We start from the raw sequence: 20,832 nt of genomic DNA, 5'->3' as shown, positions 1-20,832 counted from the left end.
AATGAAAATCCAAATCTATTAAAATATAGATAGTAAAAACAGCAGAGAACTATAAAAGGCGCTTTTCTTAAAAGCTGCTAGCTCCCCAAAGCCTGCAGCAACAAAACAGCCTTCACCTGCCGGCAGAAAGACCACAAGGAGGGAGCCAGTCTAACCTTACTAGGAGTTCCCGTGGCCGCTTTTCCTCAGAGAAGATTGCAAAGCAGTTTACGAAGGAAAACTGAGCTCACAATCCTACAGCTCTTACTCGTCCGGGTGCCTGAAGTCGAAACCTCACGTCGTGCTTGATTTAGGCTGGTTAGAAATAGCTATATCATAACAAACGGCCTGATTGGAATAAATGACTTGAATAATGAGATAGCCTTGTTAAGTATTTATATGGCGACCATCAGTCTAGGTTCTTGACACCAGTTCATCGCATTTATGCCTTTCTCAGCCAAAGATGCATGGCGAAGATAACATGAACAGAGTTTCGGCACAAAGAGTGTAATTATTCCTCACTTCTCTGATTGGCTTTTATAAGATGTTTTGATTTGAAGCATGGCTTCAGGTTCAGACTTCCTTCTCTTCCAGGCCACCGTGACATATGATCTCAGGAAAGTAAACAAAACAAAACATGCAGAGTGAAATCCTTTTTGATATATCTATACACGCCACAGGTGGGGAGTGTATTTTTCAGCCCAAGGGCCACATTCCTTCTGGGGAAATCTTGGGGGGGGGCAAATGACAGTGGTGTGTGGGGCCATAGGCAAATAATTAATCTAAATGTTACCTTTGTAACATTTAAACAGGCCAGTTTCTACACACACTCACAAAGCTCTCTATCTTCCATCCAGACAAGCAAGAGGCATAATCAGGCATTAGTAACATTCAAGGCAGGGAAAACACGGCTGTGAGTCTGCATCCCCCACCCTCCAGAACTGAGGTTCCTCACTGTGGGACATCATTGCAGTCATAACCAACAGTTCATGTTTTACTAGATAAGCACACTAAAGGGCTGAGGCTCACAGAGCTCTCCTGCAAAATTTGCCAGAGAGAACTCTGTGAGATCTCTTCCTCAGAGCCACAGAGCCAGTGTGGTGTAGTGGTTAAGAGCGGTGGACTCGTAATCTGGTGAACCGGGTTCGCTTCCCCGCTTCTCCACATGCAGCTGCTGGGTGACCTTGGGCTAGTCACACTTCTCTGAAGTCTCTCAGCCTCACTCACCTCACAGAGTGTTTGTTGTGGGGGAGGAAGGGAAAGGAGAATGTTAGCCGCTTTGAGACTCCTTCGGGTAGTGATAAAGCGGGATATCAAATCCAAACTCCTCCTCCTCCTCCTTCCTTTGTCTAGTGTGGCAGGAAGCTGTAACACTATATACTTCCTTCCTGTCTGGGCAGCCTCCTCTTTCTTCACTGTGCTTTCAAGTTGACCACACATGCGTGTCTGAGCTGTACAGCTCAAATACCATTTTTGAAGTTGCAAGTTTTGTAACTTAGTAGTAGTTATAAACCTGCCTTCATTTTGCTGCTGAACTGCTGCTTCAAGATCTGCAGTATGTAAGTAAACACTACTTTTACTTCTTCACAAACCAGAGTACAGTAGTACCTCTGGTTGCGAACGGATCCGTTCCGGAGCCCCGTTCGCAACCTGAAAGGAACACAACCCGTGTCTGCGCACGCGCGGGTCGCGATTTGCTGCTTCTGCGCATGCGCGTGACATCATTTTGCACGTCTGCGCATGTGCAAGTGGCGAAACCTGGAAGTAGCCCTTTCCAGTACTTCCAGGTCACCACAGGATGCAACCTGAAAAAAAATATCATGAAGCAAATGTAACAAGAGGTATGTATGTATGATTGTTGCTTTTAAGATGAGGAAAAGAGGTAATACCAGGGAAAATCCAGTCTGCCTTAAAGCATTCTGGATTAATGTTTAGAGAAGGTTAAATCAACCTTAGCTTCCAAGTTTAACGATGATACTCCACTGATCTCACTAACAAGAACAAGGAAGGATAGTGATAGCTACAACTTGCTGTATTGACCACACTTGACGGTCCATATGGGACCAATGCAGGCATGATTGCTATGTGAACTCTGCCAGAACCCACCTTGAGGTCAAGTCTTTTTTCTTTTTGAAATGTAAAGCTATGCTCTATGAGTCACAGTGGTTTGTTATTTCCCCCCAAAATCAAGGGCTCAAATGCACTTTGGGAACACTGTTTAGATTTTTCATTCATTCCCCTCCTTTTTTACCTGCTGTGAATAATGCATCTGTTTATCATAAACCCTTGAGAAACGGGGATCAGAAAATAGAAGCTGAATTTCAGCCCACTCTGGAGTGACATCGCAGCAACAATGCGCAGCAGATAAGGCAAAAGAAGATTACAGGCGACATGCTGACAGCACGGCCATCCTTAGGCACTCAGAAAGAGAACACAGGTTTCCTGCAGCTTGGAAAAATCACACCAATCCATTCCTCCAACATTGGCTAATGTTACCTTCCTTGCTTCCTTACTAGGATACTCATATAATAGCACTGAAATAAAGGTAGGAAAACCAGTGCGCATGTCTGTCAGAGTCACAAACAAATTCCCATACATGGAAGCATTTCCATCCTCTTGAAGAACAACCAGCCTTCAACTGGTAGGGTGGAATTAGGTGGGGAACCTTAGGCAAGGGCAAAGGATACCCCTCTCTATCATACCGGCTGCCCAGTTGCACCCCCCTTGAGTGTTTTTAACCTGGCTGAAATGTGTCCTTGAACTCTAACAATGCCCCCTGCTTCCTTGGATGAAGAATAGAGAGTAACCAGCCTACCATACAGAGGTTAAATCCAAATTTCAAGTTCATAAGTTTCTTGTGCTAGACAAAGGCTATGACAAACTTTTAGCAATGGTATTAATAAAATACAAAAGAACATACATTCATAATATGAGCCACCATCCATGATGAGAGAGAGAAGTTACCAGAGGTAAAATCCATTGCTCTACCCACTGGTGAGGGAATAAATGAATGGAGAGTGGACTTCCTTCACTTTCCATTTTTTAATTTATTTATTCCTCCCCTCCTCCACCAGTGCAAAGCTGCGATTGCGCAAGTAAAATAAGCATAAGATGTGAGTTAACAGTACTCATTATTATTTACGCTTAATCTTTTCAGGGATTTGCCCAAAGAAAGTGAGTTATGCTAAAGTCCCATTCAAATTAATGGGGGTAACTTGCCCTATTGATTTCAGGGAGACTTGCGCTACAATACTACGCACACTTATTTCAGAAGAAGCACCATCAAATACATGGGCGGACATGTACGGAATCACAGCATCAACCAAAACCGCTTCCCTCTGGATTTTGACGCCTGTTCTTATTTGTCATGATCAGTTAGTGTTCAAAACATTGCAGGTCTCTTTGTTGCTGCAATGGACTAAGAGAACTACCCCTCTGGAACATCACATTGCAGGGTTTCTGGCGCATCTCTTTCCTTTGCGTTGCATCTCCTTTAGAAGTGCCTGCGCCAGAAGACCCTTCGCGTCCCAACATGGGTGCTAGTGCACCTGTTCTTGAAAGCAACATGGATTCACAGATGGCTGATAAAGTGCGTCGGGCACTGACTGCAAATAAAAAAATTGCAAGCACTCCACAGCACAGCCTTCAGTCAAATTTAAATGAGCCTCTAGTAAGTTCGCATTACAGTCAATTCACAAGTGCACACAAGGGTGTCTTCACAATAGAGGCTAAGAATAGTACTTGAATTTCCTGTGTTTGCAAATTAAATGAGACACTTGGATTGGGATGAAAATGAACATTTGCTTTTTTTAAAGGCACTCTTCTGCTTTCTATAGGACATTAACAGCATTATGAAATGGTGCACTGGAGACAGTAAGATGCTCTTGGGCTTTTTGGCAAATGCCCACAAATTAGTGGGAGCCTAGCGGGCATTGGGAGTTAACCTCTCTGACAGGGCCGTAGCTAGGGGGTGGTGAGGTGGGACCACGCCAGGGGTGCAAGTGATAGGGGGCCCCTGCAAAATCGGCTTAAAAATATGTCCATAAATATAAATATTGATTATTGTCTCATAAGAAACGGTTTTAAATAGAGGGAGGATTGAATGGGTGGAGGGGGCGGGGTTGGAGGAGAGGCGGAAAGAAGAGCTAATTTGTCTGTGGCTGGGGTGGGGAGAACAATCTGGATGGTTCTTTTTTTTTTTTATAAAATTTTTATTGGTTTTACAAAGTTTTTAAGAAAAACAGACAAACACTAAAAATGACAAACATACACGTATAGTTTCAAACATATTTTCATAAACCTCTTTTCTTGGACTTCCCCATACCCCCCCTCTCTGCATCCCAATGTCCAAAATTCAACTAGCAACTTCCAATTGTAACTTTCCAATCTTTATCATCTTAGTCCTCTTTTATAGTCTAACCTTGTATCCCTGTACCCTTTTGCTTCTGGAAACCACAACATTTTAGCATTCATTAAGTTTATGGTAGTCCTTAAGATACCTTTTAAATTTTTTCCACTCTTCTTCCACCGTCTCTTTTCGTTGGTCACGGATTCTGCCTGTCATCTCGGCCAGTGTCATATAGTCCATCACTTTCATCTGCCATTCTTCCACAGTGGGTAAATCTTGTGTCTTCCAATACTTTGCGATGAGTATTCTTGCTGCTGTTGTAGCATACATGAAAAAAGCTCTATCTTTCTTTGTCACCAGTTGGCCGACAATGCCCAAGAGAAAGGCCTCTGGTTTTTTAGGGAAGGTACATTTAAGTACCTTTTTCATTTCATTATAGATCGTTTCCCAGAAGGCCTTAATCTTCGGGCATGTCCACCAAAGGTGATAAAAGGTACCTTCAGTCTCTTTACACTTCCAACATTTATTATCGGGCAAATGATAGATTTTTGCCAGCTTGACTGGGGTCATGTACCACCTGTATACCATTTTCATAATGTTTTCCTTTAAGGCATTACATGCCGTAAATTTAATACCGGTGTTCCATAACCATTCCCAGTCAGCTGACATAATGTTATGTCCAACATCCTGAGCCCACTTAATCATAGCCGATTTAACTGTTTCATCCTGTGTATTCCATTTCAACAGCAAGTTGTACATTCTAGATAAATTCTTAGTATTGGGTTCTAACAGTTCGGTTTCTAATTTTGATTTTTCCACCTGGAAACCGATTTTCCTGTCCTGTTTAAAAAATTCCATTATTTGACGATATTGGAACCAATTTTCTACTTTATGCTTCAATTTCTCCTGACTTTGTAGTTTGAACTTATCTCCATCCTGTTCTAAAATTTCCCAATACTTCGGCCATCCGACCTCCATATTGAGTTTCTTCACTGCTTTAGCCTCCACTGGTGAGACCCATCTAGGGGTTTTGTTTTCCAATAGATCTTTATATCTTACCCAAACATTAAACAATGCTTTTCTGACAATGTGATTTTTAAAGGCACTGTTAACTTTATCATACCAAAGATATGCATGCCAACCAAAAGCGTTATTGAAACCTTCCAGATCCAAGATGTCCGTGTTCTCGAGGAGCATCCATTCTTTGAGCCAGCAAAAAGCTGCTGCCTCATAGTACAGTTTCAGGTCCGGCAGGGCAAATCCCCCTCTTTCTTTAGCATCTGTCAATATTTTAAATTTAATTCGGGGCTTTTTGCCCTGCCAGACAAATTTCGAAATGTCTTTGTGCCACCTCTTAAAACATTCCATCTTATCAATAATCTGCAAGGTCTGAAACAAAAATAACATTCTAGGCAATACATTCATTTTGATTACTGCAATTCGGCCTAACATTGACAGTTTCAAATTTGACCATATTTCTAAATCTTTTTTGATTTCTAACCAACATTTTTCATAATTGTCCTTGTACAAATTCTGATTCTTAGATGTTAAGTAAACCCCTAGGTATTTAACCTTCTTGACCACAGTCAAACCTGTTTCCTCTTGAAATTTCTCCTTTTCCATATCTGTTAGATTTTTCCCTAAAACTTTGGTTTTTTGCTTGTTCAACTTAAATCCAGCTACCTGGCCAAACTGTTGTATTATTTCTAATACCTTTTTCGTACTAGTGTTTGGCTCTTGCAAAGTCAATACTAGGTCATCTGCAAACGCTCTTAACTTATAATGTTTAGCTCCGACCTGCACACCTTTGACCTGCTGGTCATTTCTTATCATGTTCAGCAACACCTCCAGAACTGAAATAAAAAGTAATGGGGAAATCGGGCACCCCTGTCGTGTTCCTTTTTCTATCTTAAGTTCCTCAGTCACAACATTGTTTACAATCAGTTTAGCTTTTTGTTCAGAATATATTGCAGCCATACCATTCTCAAAACCCCGGCCTACCCCCATCCCATGAAGATTCTTCTTCATAAAACTCCAAGAAATATTGTCAAAGGCTTTCTCCGCATCCACAAAGATCAATACTGCTTTAGTGTTTATATTCACCTCTAGCTTTTCCAGAATGTCTATTACATTCCTTACATTGTCTGCCAGGTGTCTTTTAGGGAGAAAGCCTGCTTGGTCCTTATGAATCTTCTCCATCAAAACTCTTTTAAATCTTTTTGCCAAAATGTCTGCAAAAATTTTGTAATCCACATTAAGGAGTGATATTGGGCGGTAGTTCTTGAGTTGGGTCTTTTCAGTCTCTGACTTTGGTATGAGTGAAATATATGCCTCTTTCCACGATTCAGGCGCCCTTTTTCCCTCAAGGATCTCATTACAAACTTCTCTTAGTGGTTGAGTCAACCATTCCTTCAGCGATTTGTAGTATCTGGAAGTCAGTCCATCTGGTCCCGGAGATTTGCCCAGTTGCATATTCTGAATGGCAGCCTCTATCTCTTGTTCTGAGATTCTCTGGTTCAAGTCCATCTTGCTTTGATGAGAGATGTTTTGTAATCCATATTTTCCAAGGAATTTATCTATATCTTCTTCATTTTGCGGGCCTTGAGTGTAGAGTTTTTTGAAATAACTTAAAAAGCAATTTCTGATTTCATTGGGTTTAGATATATTCTTTCCATCCACCTCAAGGCTTGTAACTGTATTTAGTTTCTGCCTTTTCTTCAGTTGCCATGCCAAAAGTTTACCACATTTATTTGCTGATTCAAAGGTCTTTTGCTTCATTTGCTTTATCTTCCATTCAATCTCTTGGTTCATCAATTCCATGTATTGTGTTTGATATAGCTTGATCTCTCTTAGAATGTCTTGAGACTTTGGTTTTGTTCTTAATTTCCTCTCTCCTTCCTTTATCATTTCCAAAATCTTCTCTTTTTTCTCATTTTGTTTTTTCTTCTTTATTGAATTTTGTTGAATCAAAAATCCTCTCATAACCGCTTTGCTTGCATCCCAGATCACTCTTTTCTCCACGTCGGTCCTCAAATTTATTTCAAAATAGTCTTTTAGAGTCTTTTGGGCCTTCGTGAGAATCTCCTTATCACGAAAGAGGGTGTCATTCATTCTCCATCTGAATTGACCAGTTATTGTGAGTTTCATCTCCATCTTCACGGCGTTATGGTCGGAGCAAGTTTTTGGGCAGATTTCCACTTTCTTAATCTTTGGAGCCATTCCACTAGTAACCCAGATTTGATCGATTCTGGTCCAGGTCATCATTGCTTGGGAGAAAAAGGTTCCCTCTCTCTCCAGAGGGTTCCTTGTTCTCCAAATGTCTATCAAGTCCATGTTTTCAGTCATTTCGAAAAGAGTCTTAGGGAGTCTCCCTTCTTTGGTGACTGTTAGTCTTTGTGCCTTGTCCATATTGGTGGAGACCACGCCATTCATGTCTCCCATGATTATCATATTGTAATCCAAATAATCCATCAACGTTTCATGAAGTCTCTTAAAGAAGTCGGATTTGCCTTCATTTGGTGCATAAATTCCGACAACTAGAAATTTTTCTCCTTGTACTTGTATCTCCACAGCCAGATATCTCCCTTGTTCATCTTTGAATATCATTTTTGGAGCCCATTTCTCTTTCACATATATTACAACTCCTCTCTTCTTGACTTTGTCTGATGAAATAAATTCTTGTCCTAGCCTTTTGTTTGTAAGTAATCTCCTGTGGGCTCTAGTTATATGAGTTTCTTGTAAACATATCAAGTCCAGTTGTTCTCTATTTAATACATGAAATACTTGTCTTCTCTTCAAAGGCCCATTGAGCCCATTACAATTCCAACTAAGGAATTGCAGAGCCATCTTTCTATTTTTCTGAGGCTCCTCCAACAGCTCCCAATTGTTGCTCTTCTTCTGATGGTGGTGGTTTTTGTCCAAACGAGAGATTCAGGATGTCCAACGCTCTCCTCTGTTCTGCAAGTGCGTCCACAGTCCCCTTCTGTAGATCCTCCTGGTATCTTGCCAAAAATTTGTCTTTATCTTGAATTGTCTTTATTTTCACTTTGTTTGCCTTGTAATCAAATGACAGCCCTTGTGGGAATTCCCACCTGAAGCGGATAGAGTTTTTCTTTAATAAAAGGGCTAAATCCTTATAGAAGTTTCTTAAGTCCAGAATGTATTTTGGGATGTCTTTGAAGATCTGTACAGCTGAATTTCCAATTTGCAAGGCCTTTTCAAAGTGTAGTCCCAATATTTTGTCTCTTTCCTCCTTGGATCTGAGTGTGATCAAACAGTCTCTCGGGGTCTTTCTGTTTTGCTTTTTGCCCAATCTAAAGGCAGTCGTAATTTTGAATTCGTCTTCCTGGAGGTCCCAACAGTCCACAAACTCCCGTGTCAAGTATTCCACAAGGTTGTCTCTTTCATTCTCCGGAATCAGTCTTATTTTTAAATTTCTCTCTTTCCTCTGTAACTCCCACAAGGCCAAAGTTGCATCATGCTCATAAACCTTCTTGGCGATCGGCTCTAACTTCTCCTGTGTCTCTCCCGCAGTAGCTTTGGCGTCTTCGGCAATTTGGCGCGTAGTGGCGTTTTCCTCCACCAATTTATTTATAGATTCTGTATTCTGGTTTAATCTTGCTGAAATTTCTGTTAGTTTTAGTGTATTCTCTGAAGTCTGTTTTGTCAGAGACTCCAGAGTTTGATTTATCTTGAGCAGAGCATCTGTCACAGCTTCCATGGAGACGGCTGCTCCTTTGTCTTGCCCTGTTGTTCCTGTTGATCCAACTGTTGCGCCTGAGATTGAGCCTCTTTTCTTTACCTGTAGCTGCTGCAGCTGTTGTTGTTGTTGCTTGGTTTTGGCTCTTGTGACTATCTCCTCTTGTGCGCCACTCATGTCAAGGTCAGTTCCCACGGGATTTATTCTCCCTTGGAAAATTCCACTGTCTTAGGCCGTGCCGGACCTCACTTTGTCCTCTAGAGGGAGCAAATCAAAATGGCCATAGAACAAAGTTTCCAAGTATAGAAACAAAGGAGAATGTCCAGAATGTAAAAAGGGAGGTTAACACAGTCAAAGTCAGTATTACTAAAAACTTGTTACTTCAACTTGCCACAGTTGCCCAATTTATGCTACTTCTTCTTGTGTTGTACAGTAGCCAGGCGCTGTGGAGACTTTGTATCAAGATATCACTTCACAGGGAAAAGTCAGTTCAGTGTGGTACAAAGGCAGACCGTTTCTTTTTCAGATGGATGAGACAGCAGAGGTTTTTTTTTTACTTCCAACAAATCATGCAGTTGTTGTTCAAATTCACCTCCCCTCTGCCCTGCTAGCTAGAGGGGAGATCAAAGGGTCTAAATGTCCGGTTAAGCTAATCAAAAAGCAGATTTAAACGGATGCAGGTTTAGAGCTCCGTTGCTTTCACTTTCATGCAGTCGGGGGGAGGCAGACTTCCTTTGTTTAGATCTCCCCCGTTTTTAGCCCAATTTTTGAAATTTAAAGGGTCCCGATTATATTTCAGCTCTTACTCACGGGGATTCAGTCCAAATTTTCTTTTCAGGAAGGAATCGGCGCTCTCCGCTTATGGCGACGCGGCTTCACTTCGCAGGCTGGGTAGCGACTCTCAGCACCGCGCTCACTCCCGATGTCGATCCGTAGCCTTTAAAAAGGCTCTTTCACGGTACCGGGGGGCGCAAAGGTGCCCACCGAGTCTCCTTGTTCTCAGGCTTCAGCGCCTGGGATTTTAGGGGTCCCCCGCTTGCCGTAGCGGGTAAGACCCGAGCTTGCGAAGCAGTCCTTCTCCGGAGCTCGGAGCTAGGACCGCCATTAAGCGCTGGCACCGACCGGAAGTCAGAACAATCTGGATGGTTCTGCCAGGGGTGCAAGATCACCTAGCTATGGCTACTCTCTGATGGGTAACCGCCCTTCACCCATGACGAACATGCTTAGAAGAGAGAGCTCAGGTGGTAGAGCAGGTACTTGCAAGCAGAATGTTCCAGGTTCAGTTGCAATTGCAGCTGCTAGACTCAACTGCTCAGTCAGAGCGCCAGACCAGAAACAAATTAAAATCATGTCCATGACAGGCGGCAGTGGTGGGCCCCACCAGGGCATTGGACCCCAGGCAACTGCCCAAAGATGCCAGGCTCTGAGTCTGTTCCTGAAGCCTAGTTTTACAATGCTTTTAGCAGGACGCAGTATCCTATGGCAAAGGTGGGGTACCTCAGCTCTGGGGCCCAAAAGAAGCCACCCAGGCTCTTTATGTGACCCTTGGGAATCTTCCCAGGCCACACCCACTTCCCAGCCACACCCCATAGGCCACACCCATCCCCAGCCTTTTTTAACAACCTGCTTGAGTGTGTACAGTGGTACCTCAGGTTAAGTACTTAATTCGTTTCGGAGGTCCGTACTTAACCTGAAACTGTTCTTAACCTGAAGCACCACTTTAGCTAATGGGGCCTCCTGCTGCTGTCATGCCTCTGGAGCACAATTTCTGTTCTCCTCCTGAAGCAAAGTTCTTAACCCGAGGTAATATTTCTGGGTTAGCGGAGTCTGTAACCTGAACTGTATGTAACCCAAGGTACAACTGTATTTCTTGGCTGGGGTGTCCTTGAAGTCTGGTAATGGTTCTTGCCTGTCTGGAAAGAGCACAGAGTATGATATGTGAGGGTGTGTAGAAACACCTATAATTTATATTTATTGCTCTGCTGTCATGGACTGGTTGGATGCAGAGGAATGGTAGGAGGAACCAGCAAGGGAAGACGGCTCAGAGTGCTGCGGAGTGGTGGTGGGACAATAACAAGTGGTCACAGGGAGAAGAATGGGAAGAGGAGGTGTTGAAAGCTGAGGGGTAACACGGCTTAGTGATCTGGGAGAGACGGTGGCAGAGATAAGTCCAGAATCGGAGGCAGTAACAGAAGCAGGAAAGGGGGAGGAGGAAGGCCAAGAGGTAGAGATCAGTCAGGCTGGTGAAGAATCATGGATGTCTCCCCCTTCTGCTGCAACGAGCTCCCTTACTGCCTTGTCTCCCAGAACCAGAAGAGGCATGAAAAGGGTGGAAGAGAGATTAGTGATGTGCAGACACAGCCTCCAAATGCTTGGAATAAACCCTGGAGAGGCAGGCACCTTAGGCAGGTGTGGGGAGGTGGGGACTTTCAGTCCTGGCAACTGATTTCCATGGAGCAAAACCACCAGGACTAAGTTGCTGTGCTCATTTGACCTGACACTCAGCCAAGTCTGTGGAGGCCGTGTTTTTGCTAATAAAGAGTTCACTCGAACTTTGAGCTGTTTGGTTACTGACTGGCACACTCCTGTGACATCTGCCTACCTTTGTCTCTGCTCCCTCTCACCACTGGCATGTGGCCCCTGGAAGTTTGTTCAGAAGGGAATGAGGCCCTCAGCCTGAAAAAGGTTCAAGCGGAACTTATCTGCTACTGAATCTCATCTCCCCAGCCCCATGGAGTCCCAGTAATGTACGGCCCTGACATTGCGACTCACCACAAAATATTTCCCTTCCCATCCTCCAGACTGCCAGTGCTGCAAGACTCTGCTGATCTTCTGGAGCGGGGAAAAATCAAACTATATTTTATGGCTGTTTCTTACAACCTCAGCGGTAATAAAGATGCAGGATGTGTGGAAACCTGGCTTACAATTTTGTTGCTGATGAAGGTGGCAGAGCAGAATCCATCTCCTTCTCTGCTCAGCACCACAGGGCCATCGGAACAAACTTGTACCAGGCATAAGGGCTTAAAGACAAATTGAAGGTCACTACCCGGAAAAAGTGCAAAAGGCATGATTGCTCTTTGCAGTAGCCCCAGAGGCTCAGCGCTTTCCCAAAAAGGGTATGCGGCCATCCCTCTTACAGACTAACCTATTACATCTCGCCCTGCCTTATAAGACTTGGTTTTATAGCTTGCTCTATCCTAAGGGCTTGAGCACAGGGCAGGCTATTTGTTTCTTGGACTGTTTTACACAGTGGAGATTGGAGCATTAGGGAGTTTGGGGGCTGCCCCACCAACTCTGTCTGCCCCCATTCAGTCCAGAGGGTGGCACTGGGTCAAGGCTGTCTTACCCAGGGGTAGGCAACCTAAGGCCCGTGGGCCGGATGCGGCCCAATCGCCTTCTAAATCCAGCCTGTGGATGGTCCAGGAATCAGCATGGTTTTACATGAGTAGAATGTGTGCTTTTATTTAAAATGCATCTCTGAGTTATTTGTGGGGCATAGGAATTTGTTCATCCCCCCCCTTCAAAATATAGTCCAGCCCACCACATGGACTGAGGGATGGTGGACCGGCCCACGGCTGGAAAAGGTTGCAGACCCCTGGTCTCTTACCCATAGGCACTAGGAGTGTGGGGCATCTGTGCGCCGGGCTCTCAGGGACGCCAGGCTGAGAGTCCAGGGAAGAGCCCACCCGTCAGCTGGAGTGCCATGGTGGGTTCTTCTGCTGCGGGCGGCTCTGCGCCACGAGTTCAGGGGTGACCGAGCCAGCAAGAAGCTGAGGCAGCTGGCCAGCTCTGCCCTCTTGTGTGCCTGGGACTGGGCAACTGGGGGCGGGGCAGGCGGATCTGTGCACCCCGGTGCCGCATATGCTTAAGACAGCCCTGGACTGGCTATCAGTTCCCTCCTCCTTAGTCTTAGTGTTTTCCCTGTAGAACTCATCTCCTTGTAAGGGAGGAGGATGGGATTGAACTACAATTAGTTGGTTCCACCTATCATTGGCTGCAGCTTAGCCTGTCACTAACTCTGGCTCCACCCACTGTCGCCAGCAGCCATGGATAAACAACAAAGGAAATCCCCTGTGAACAACCACAGGCAACACGCGGCTAATAATGTGCTAACAAAATATTTATAACGGTATAATGTTTCACAATTCATAAACAGAAAATATGCAATGGAGTAACGAATAATTGGAGTCATGAACAACAATAGAGAGCATGGTTAGTCAGTATCAGAGAACTTGGAGATGAAGGCAAAATGCCTTTCAACAGTCACAGTCCTGCAAATGTGCAGTGACGTAGCGTAGAACAGTTTTGCCGGATGATGAACTGTTTCGATGGTAATTCTTCATCAGCAAATGAATTGTCCCTACAGGTACATCAAGTAGCAAAGGATCATCAACCACTGAGAAGTGTAGTAAGCTGATACCAGCTTACCAGACCAGGTTCAAATCCCCACTCAGCCATGGAGCTTACCGCATGATCCTGGACCAGTCACAGTCTCTCAGCCTGACCTACCTCACAGGGGTGTTGTGAGGATAAAATGGAGAGAGGTAGGAGCACCTTGGAAGAGAGATGGAGTATTAATGCAATCTGTATAGTTAAAGCCATGGTTTTCCCAGTAGTGATGTATGGAAGTGAGAGCTGGACCATCAAGAAGGCTGATTGCCGAAGAATTGATGCTTTTGAATTATGGTGCTGGATGAGACTCTTGAGAGTCCCATGGACTGCAAGAAGATCAAACCTATCCATTCTGAAGGAAATCAGCCTTGAGTGCTCACTGGAAGGACAGATCCTGAAGCTGAGGCTCTAATACTTTGGCCACCTCATGAGAAGAGAAGACTCCCTGGAAAAGACCCTGATGCTGGGAAAGATGGAGGGCACAAGGAGAAGGGGACGACAGAGAATGAGATGGTTGGACAGTGTTCTCGAAGCTACCAGCATGAGTTTGACCAAAATACGGGAGGCAGTGGAAGACAGGAGTGCCTGGCGTTCTCTGTTCTATGGGGTCACGAAGAGTCGGACACGACTAAACGACTAAACAACAACAAGTCTAGCTCAGTATTGTCTACTAAGACTGGTAGCGGTTGTCCAGGGTTTCAGGAAGGAGCTTTTTCCAGTCCTACCTGGAGATGCTAGGGATCAAACCTGAAACATTATGCTAGGCAGATGCTCTACCACTGAGCTATGGGTCTCGCCATAAGGAGAGGGGCTTATGCTATGTTATATTGGCTATGGAAACCTAAGACACAAGGAAAGTAGAAATTATAGCAAGGATCAATATTTTTCATTTTCTGTTCCTGCTCACCTTTAGGTAGAGTTTCACATTTTGGCACAGATCCTACCCATCAGCCCTACTGAGGTGAACTGAGAATGTGGGCAGAAGGTGTGCTTCAGGTCTACCCACAATCCCCAGAGAACCGACCACTGCAAGGTATGCGGAAAACCTTTTCCACTTGAATTTTTTCCCTACCATCTTTAGAATGGTGTGTGCGAATGTATAAAACACCCCAAGTAACACCCCTTATAAACTAGGGCAAGGAGAACTTTCTCTGTTACTATGGTGATGGTTGCTGCAAAACTCTTCAGATAGACTGATGTGCAGAAGAACAAAAGCCTCTCAGAAAGACATGGGGGATTTTACTGCATGGATGTGGGTTACCTCAGCAGATCTGGAGAAGGAGCCTCTTGAGAAAACAGTTCCACAGAGAATAGTTACTCCAGAGCATTGGCTTGCCTTGTGTGGTGCCATGCCCCCCCCAAAGCTAATTGTTTAGTGAAGAGAGTGTGCGTGTGGGGAAAAAGAAAGATGTGATCAGAAGTTGTGCTTGCCTGAAGAACTGGGCTTGTTTACAGTAGCAGGTCAACAGACGTGTATTTGTATATAAAAAGGTAAAGGACCCCTGACAGTTAAGTTCAGTCGCTGATGACTCTGGGGTTGTGGTGCTCATCTCACTTTACTGGCCGAGGGAGCTGACTTTTGTCTGCAGTTTTTCCGGGTCATGTGGCCAGCATGACTAAGCCGCTTTTGGCAAAACCAGAGCAGCGCACGGAAACACCATTTACCTTCCCGCTGGAGCGGTACCTATTTATCCACTTGCACTTTGACGTGCTTTCGAACTGCTAGGTTGGCAGGAGCTGGGACCGAACAACGGGAGCTCACCCTGTCGCGGGGATTCGAACCGCTGACCTTCTGATCGGCAAGCCGTAGGCTCTGTGGTTTAGACCACAGCACCACCCATTGTATTTGTATATATACAAATATATATTTTTATATTTGCATATAAATGTGTGCTCTCATGGGGTGCATGAATGGATGAAACCGCAAGCAGAGATAGGCAATTCCTCCCAAAGTTGTCCTGATCAAATAACTCGCTGGCTTGGTTCTGGAAATTATGCTTCAAACCACAGTCACGTTAGCACACAACAATCTGAGGCCATGCCTTGATCCTGGTTTTTGTTTGTTTGTTTGTTTTTAAGCATCGTGCCCCCTGATATTTTGGACTACAACTCCCATCATCCCTAGTTATTGGTCATGCTGGTTGGGGATGATGGGAGCTGTAGTCCACAACATCTGGAGGACACCATGTTGGCTCCCCCAGTTTAAACCAATGGGTTGGAGCAAACCACAGCTCCCACAAGTTCACCTGTAACACAGAACTGTGGTTTGCTCATACCACGAAAGGGAAAACGTTCTTTTACCTTTAGACTTGGAGGAGAAATAGAGGGCAGAGGAAGTATGTGAGTCCAGGGCTGTCTGGAACTCATTTCTGGCTTTAAATCCATTTTTAATGCGATTATCCTAAGTAGACCTTTATTTCTTTCATTGCCTATGGAAAAAGAAAAGAAGAAACCCTAATTCTGGCCCTCCTTACGACAATTGCTTCCTGCATCTGTTATCAACCTCCCTCTCAGGTTTCTCCAGGCTAGACAACTGCATCTCCTTCTGTTTCCCTTTCATTCTGCAGCCATTGCTTTTCTTAGGTTATTTACAGCTTTTCTTTTTTACATATTTATTCGAGTGAGGCCAGCTGATACAAGAGTTGAACAAGGATTTAGTGTTTAGAGATGAACAAATATTTAGAAGGGATTTAGCATTGCTGGTCCCATACTGTGGAACACTCTTCCAGCAGAGATTCAGCAGCCGTCCTTGCTGTTAACCTTCAGATATCTCTTGAGGACATTTTTATGCTGGTAGGGCTATCTAGTTGCTTAATTTTTCATTTCTTTTTAGATTACTCAGTCATTTTGCGATTATTTTGTATTATATCATATTTCATAAGTGTAGGTGGTATATTTTATAAAGACATAAATAAACATGAATAGTCCAAGAAAGCTCTCCCCCATGACCAAGTAGTTGAAGTACCTTCTTTATCCTAAATAAAAAAATTCCTTCCAGTAGCACCTTAAAGACCAACTAAGTTAGTTCTTGGTATGAGCTTTCGTGTGCATGCACACTTCTTCAGATACACTGAAACAGAAGTTGCCAGATCCTTCTATATAGTGAGAAGGTGGGGAGGGGTGTTACTCAGAAGGGTGGTGGGAATGGGAGATAGCCAGATAGCTGAGAGAGCCTCTTGACGACTCTTAACGACTGTAATAGGTCTTACAGGAAAAGGCAAGGGGTGGGAAGGTGAGAAATGGTTTAGTTATGTATAGTGAGATAAGAATCCAATGTCTTTGTTCAGCCCAGGTCTTTTCATGGTTTTAAGTTTGGTAATGAGTTGTAATTCAGCAGCTTCTCTTTCCAGTCTATTTCTGAAATTCCTTTGTAGTAAAACAGCTACTTTGAGATCTTGTATAGAATGTCCTGGGAGATTGAAGTGTTCTCCTACTGGTTTCTCTGTTCTGTGATTCTTGATGTCAGATTTATGTCCGTTTATTCTTTGGCGTAAGGTTTGGCCTGTTTGTCCAATATAGAGAGCTGAAGGACACTGTTGGCATTTGATGGCATACACAATGTTAGACGATGAGCAATTAAATAGTCCCGAGATGGTATGTGTGATGTTGTTGGGGCCAGTAATGGTGTTGTCCGGGTGTATGTGGCAGCAAAGTTGGCATCTGGGTTTATTGCAGGCTCTGGTGCCAGTGTCTGTGTTAAGTCTGGTTGTAGTATTATTGTGGGTTAGGAGTTGTTTAAGATTGGGTGGTTGTCTGTAGGCAATGAAAGGTCTTCCTCCCAGAGCTTGAGAAAGAGAACTGTCATTGTCCAGGAGAGGTTGTAGATCTCTGATGATGCATTGTACTGTTTTAACTTGGGAGCTGTATGTGATGACTAGAGGTGTTCTGTTATTTTCTTTTTTGGGTCTGTCTTGCAGCAAGTTCTCTCTGGGTATCAGTCTGGCTCTGTTGATCTGTTGTCTAACTTCATCACAGAACAGAGAAACCAGTAGGAGAACACTTCAATCTCCCAGGACATTCTATACAAGATCTCAAAGTAGCTGTTTTACTACAAAGGAATTTCAGAAATAGACTGGAAAGAGAAGCTGCTGAATTACAACTCATTACCAAACTTAAAACCATGAAAAGACCTGGGCTGAACAAAGACATTGGATTCTTATCTCACTATACATAACTAAACCATTTCTCACCTTCCCACCCCTTGCCTTTTCCTGTAAGACCTATTACAGTCGTTAAGAGTCGTCAAGAGGCTCTCTCAGCTATCTGGCTATCTCCCATTCCCACCACCCTTCAGAGTAACACCCCTCCCCACCTTCTCACTATATAGAAGGATCTGGCAACTTCTGTTTCAGTGTATCTGAAGAAGTGTGCATGCACACGAAAGCTCATACCAAGAACTAACTTAGTTGGTCTTTAAGGTGCTACTGGAAGGAATTTTTTTATTTTGACTATGGCAGACCAACACGGCTACCTATCTACTTCTTTATCCTGTTCACGACAAGCTGGAATGTGTGCACGGGAGAGTGACCAAGATGATAAACCGCTTATAAACCAAGCCTTATGAGGAACAGTTGAAGGAGTTGGGTACATTTAGCCAGGAGAAGACTGAGAGGTGATTTGATAGCCATCTTGCAATATCTGAAGGGCTGCCACATGGAAGATGGAGCGAGCATGTTTTCTGCTGCTCCAGAGGGTAGGATGCAAACCAATGGATTCAAATTACAAGAAATGAGATTCTGACTGAACAGTAGGAAGACCTTTCTGGCAATAAGAGCTGTTCAGCAGTGGAATGGACTACAGTGGTACCTCGGGTTAAGAACTTAATTCATTCTGGAGGTCTGTTCTTAACCTGAGGTACCACTTTAGCTAATGGGGCCTTGCGCTGCTGCCGCGCGATTTCTGTTCTCATCCTGAAGCAAAGTTCTTAACCCGAGGTACTATTTCTGGGTTGGCGGAGTCTGTAACCTGAAGTGTCTGTAACCTGAGGTACCACTGTACCTGGGAAGCTAATGGCATCTCCTTCATAGGAGGTTTTTAAACAGAGGCTGGATGGCCATCTGCCAGGGATTCTTTACTTGTAATTCCTTCATTGCAGGGGGTTGGATTAGATGACCCTTGGGATCACTTCCAATTCTGCAATTCTGTGATTCAGTGCATATTATTGTGGAAAGGGAATGTGCACAAAAATGCATATATTAGAAGACAAGCGTACAAAGATATGCACAAATTTCCAAAGCTGTGTGTAAGATCTGGTAAGACTGGGTTACTCGATTGCATGTCTAAGACACAATCTTGAGGATCTGCAGGATATTAATTCATCCTGATTTAATTATGGTTCAGTTGTTATCTGATTTTACAGTTGCCTCTGAGGAAGAGCAACAGCTTGAAATGTGTTGGGCACTGTAAATATTTACTGGAAGGTATTTTTTTTTTTAATGGATACGTTTTTATTTGACACCTTTGGGATTCCCCTCTCTGTTTCCAGTTATATTTGAGCTATTACCCTGATCCCCTCCCACTCCTCCCTTTTTCAGCCACCTCAAATTCAAGAATCAATACACCACCAAATCTCAAATACAATTCTCCCCTTCGGTGATGCAATGAGGCTGCCAGGGGGAGGCTTTTGTAGTGTTTTGTCAATTTCACATCATCCCTTGAGCTCCTGATTTGTTTCACTTCCCCTGGCTCAAATCGCCTTGTCTTTCCACCAGCATGACTGCGGTGACAGGGACTGCCTAGGCTTCACAGCCTTATATGCTTAACCAGCTTCCCGCCATTTCAATTCTCTTTTCTAAAAAAGAAGTGTCTTCCGTGTGTCCGCCTAGAGCAAGGCTAGGGAGGGAAACCTTCTTTCACCTCAGAGGCTGCATCCCATAATAAGAGGAGCCTGCTGGATCAGGCCAAAAGTCCTGTAGCCATAGTGGCCAACCACATTCCTCTGAAACTCCTAAGCAGGATTCAAGGACAAGAGCCCTCTCCCCTCCTGTAAAGGTAAAGGTAAAGGGACCCCTGACCAATAGGTCCAGTCGTTACCGACTCTGGGGCTGCGGCGCTCATCTGGCTTTATTGGCCGAGGCAGCCAGCGTACAGCTTCCGGGTCATGTGGCCAGCATGACTAAGCTGCTTCTGGCGAACCAGAGCAGCGCACGGAAACGCCATTTACCTTCCCGGTACCTATTTATCCACTTGCACTTTGATGTGCTTTTGAACTGCTAGGTTGGCAGGAGCAGGGACCAAGCAACATGAGCTCACCCCGTCGTGGGGATTCGAACCGCCGACCTTCTGATTGGCAAGTCCTAGGCTCTGTGGTTTAACCCACAGCGCCACCCGCATCCCTCCTGTAGTTTGCAGCAACTGGTATTCAGAAGCATTGCTGCCTCTGATCATGGAGGCAGAGAATAACAATCATGGTCAGGAGCCTTTTAAAGTCTTCTCCTCATCCAATTCTGTTTTACAGGACCGCCTCTCCTGGTTTGCCCCGCAGAGGACCTTAAGGTTCATGAATAACCATAGTTTAGAGGTCCCAGGCCCTAAGGAAGTCAGACTGTCCTCCACCAGGGCCAGGGCCTCTTCAGTGATGGCTCCGACCTGGTGGAATGCTCTTTCCCATGAGACTAGGGCCCTTCAGGATTTAACCTCCTTCCGTCGGGCCTGAAGACAGAGCTATTCTGCCTGGCCTTTAATTTGAATTCAGCCTGAACTTTTATTTCCCTTCCCTTCCTTCTCCCTCCTCTTTTATGAAGATTACCCGCTCTGAGACCCCACAGCTAATTCTCCCATGGTCTCCTCGCTGGCCCAAGTAGGACCAATTTAGCCAGCTAGCCCTGGGGATTATCTAATGCTTATTTCCCCTAAATTGATTTTTGATTTTTATTGTTATTTATGTTTTTATACTGTATTTTATGCTGCTTTTACAATTAAGTGTTTTAAATTTGTTGTTAGCTGACCTGAGCCCAGTTTTTGAACTGGGAAGGGCGGGGTGTATATATATATATATATATATATATATATATATATATATATATATATATATATATATGTATATGTATATATATATATATATATATATATATATATATATATATATATATAAATAGAGTCTTGAAATAACTTTTAGTTTTGTATTTCTTTTCTTTTTTTAAGGAGAAAATGAAAATTGTCCCACGGACCAAAGATGAAATGATGAAACTGTGTGCTTCCACCATTGCACAATTCAGTATTTTTAAAAAAATAAAAATAAATGAGTGGTGTTGGGGCATAAACCAAAGTGCTCTTTCAATGTTTAGCAGTTCAGTTTCCTCTTTGAAAAAATTCCGAAACACTTTACTACGAACTTCTGTTCTGAAAACCATCCCAGGAAGTACAATGTTCAGGGTGGGTTCTGGTTGAGGGGGATTCCATTGCCATTCCTCCC

The 20,832-nt window shown here is 43.9% G+C and overlaps 1 protein-coding gene and 1 long non-coding RNA gene across 2 annotated transcripts in view; one reads left to right on the top strand and one right to left on the bottom strand.

The window, feature by feature from the left end:
• Positions 1-20,832, bottom strand: part of SHISA9 (shisa family member 9) — a 223,424-nt gene that overhangs the window by 59,593 nt on the left and 142,999 nt on the right. The gene's annotated exons all lie outside the window — the stretch shown is intronic.
• LOC310693016 lies at positions 1,442-20,617 on the top strand. Its single transcript, XR_014518964.1, has 3 exons — positions 1,442-1,538; positions 14,332-14,451; positions 20,562-20,617. It is a non-coding gene; the product is annotated as an uncharacterized lncRNA (long non-coding RNA).

This window comes from Podarcis liolepis (assembly GCF_965112155.1).
Source record: "Podarcis liolepis genome assembly, chromosome: 14".
Lineage (NCBI taxonomy): Eukaryota > Metazoa > Chordata > Lepidosauria > Squamata > Lacertidae > Podarcis > Podarcis liolepis.
The sequence above is the reverse complement of the archived record's forward strand: the minus strand, read 5'-3'. Positions and strand labels throughout refer to the sequence as shown.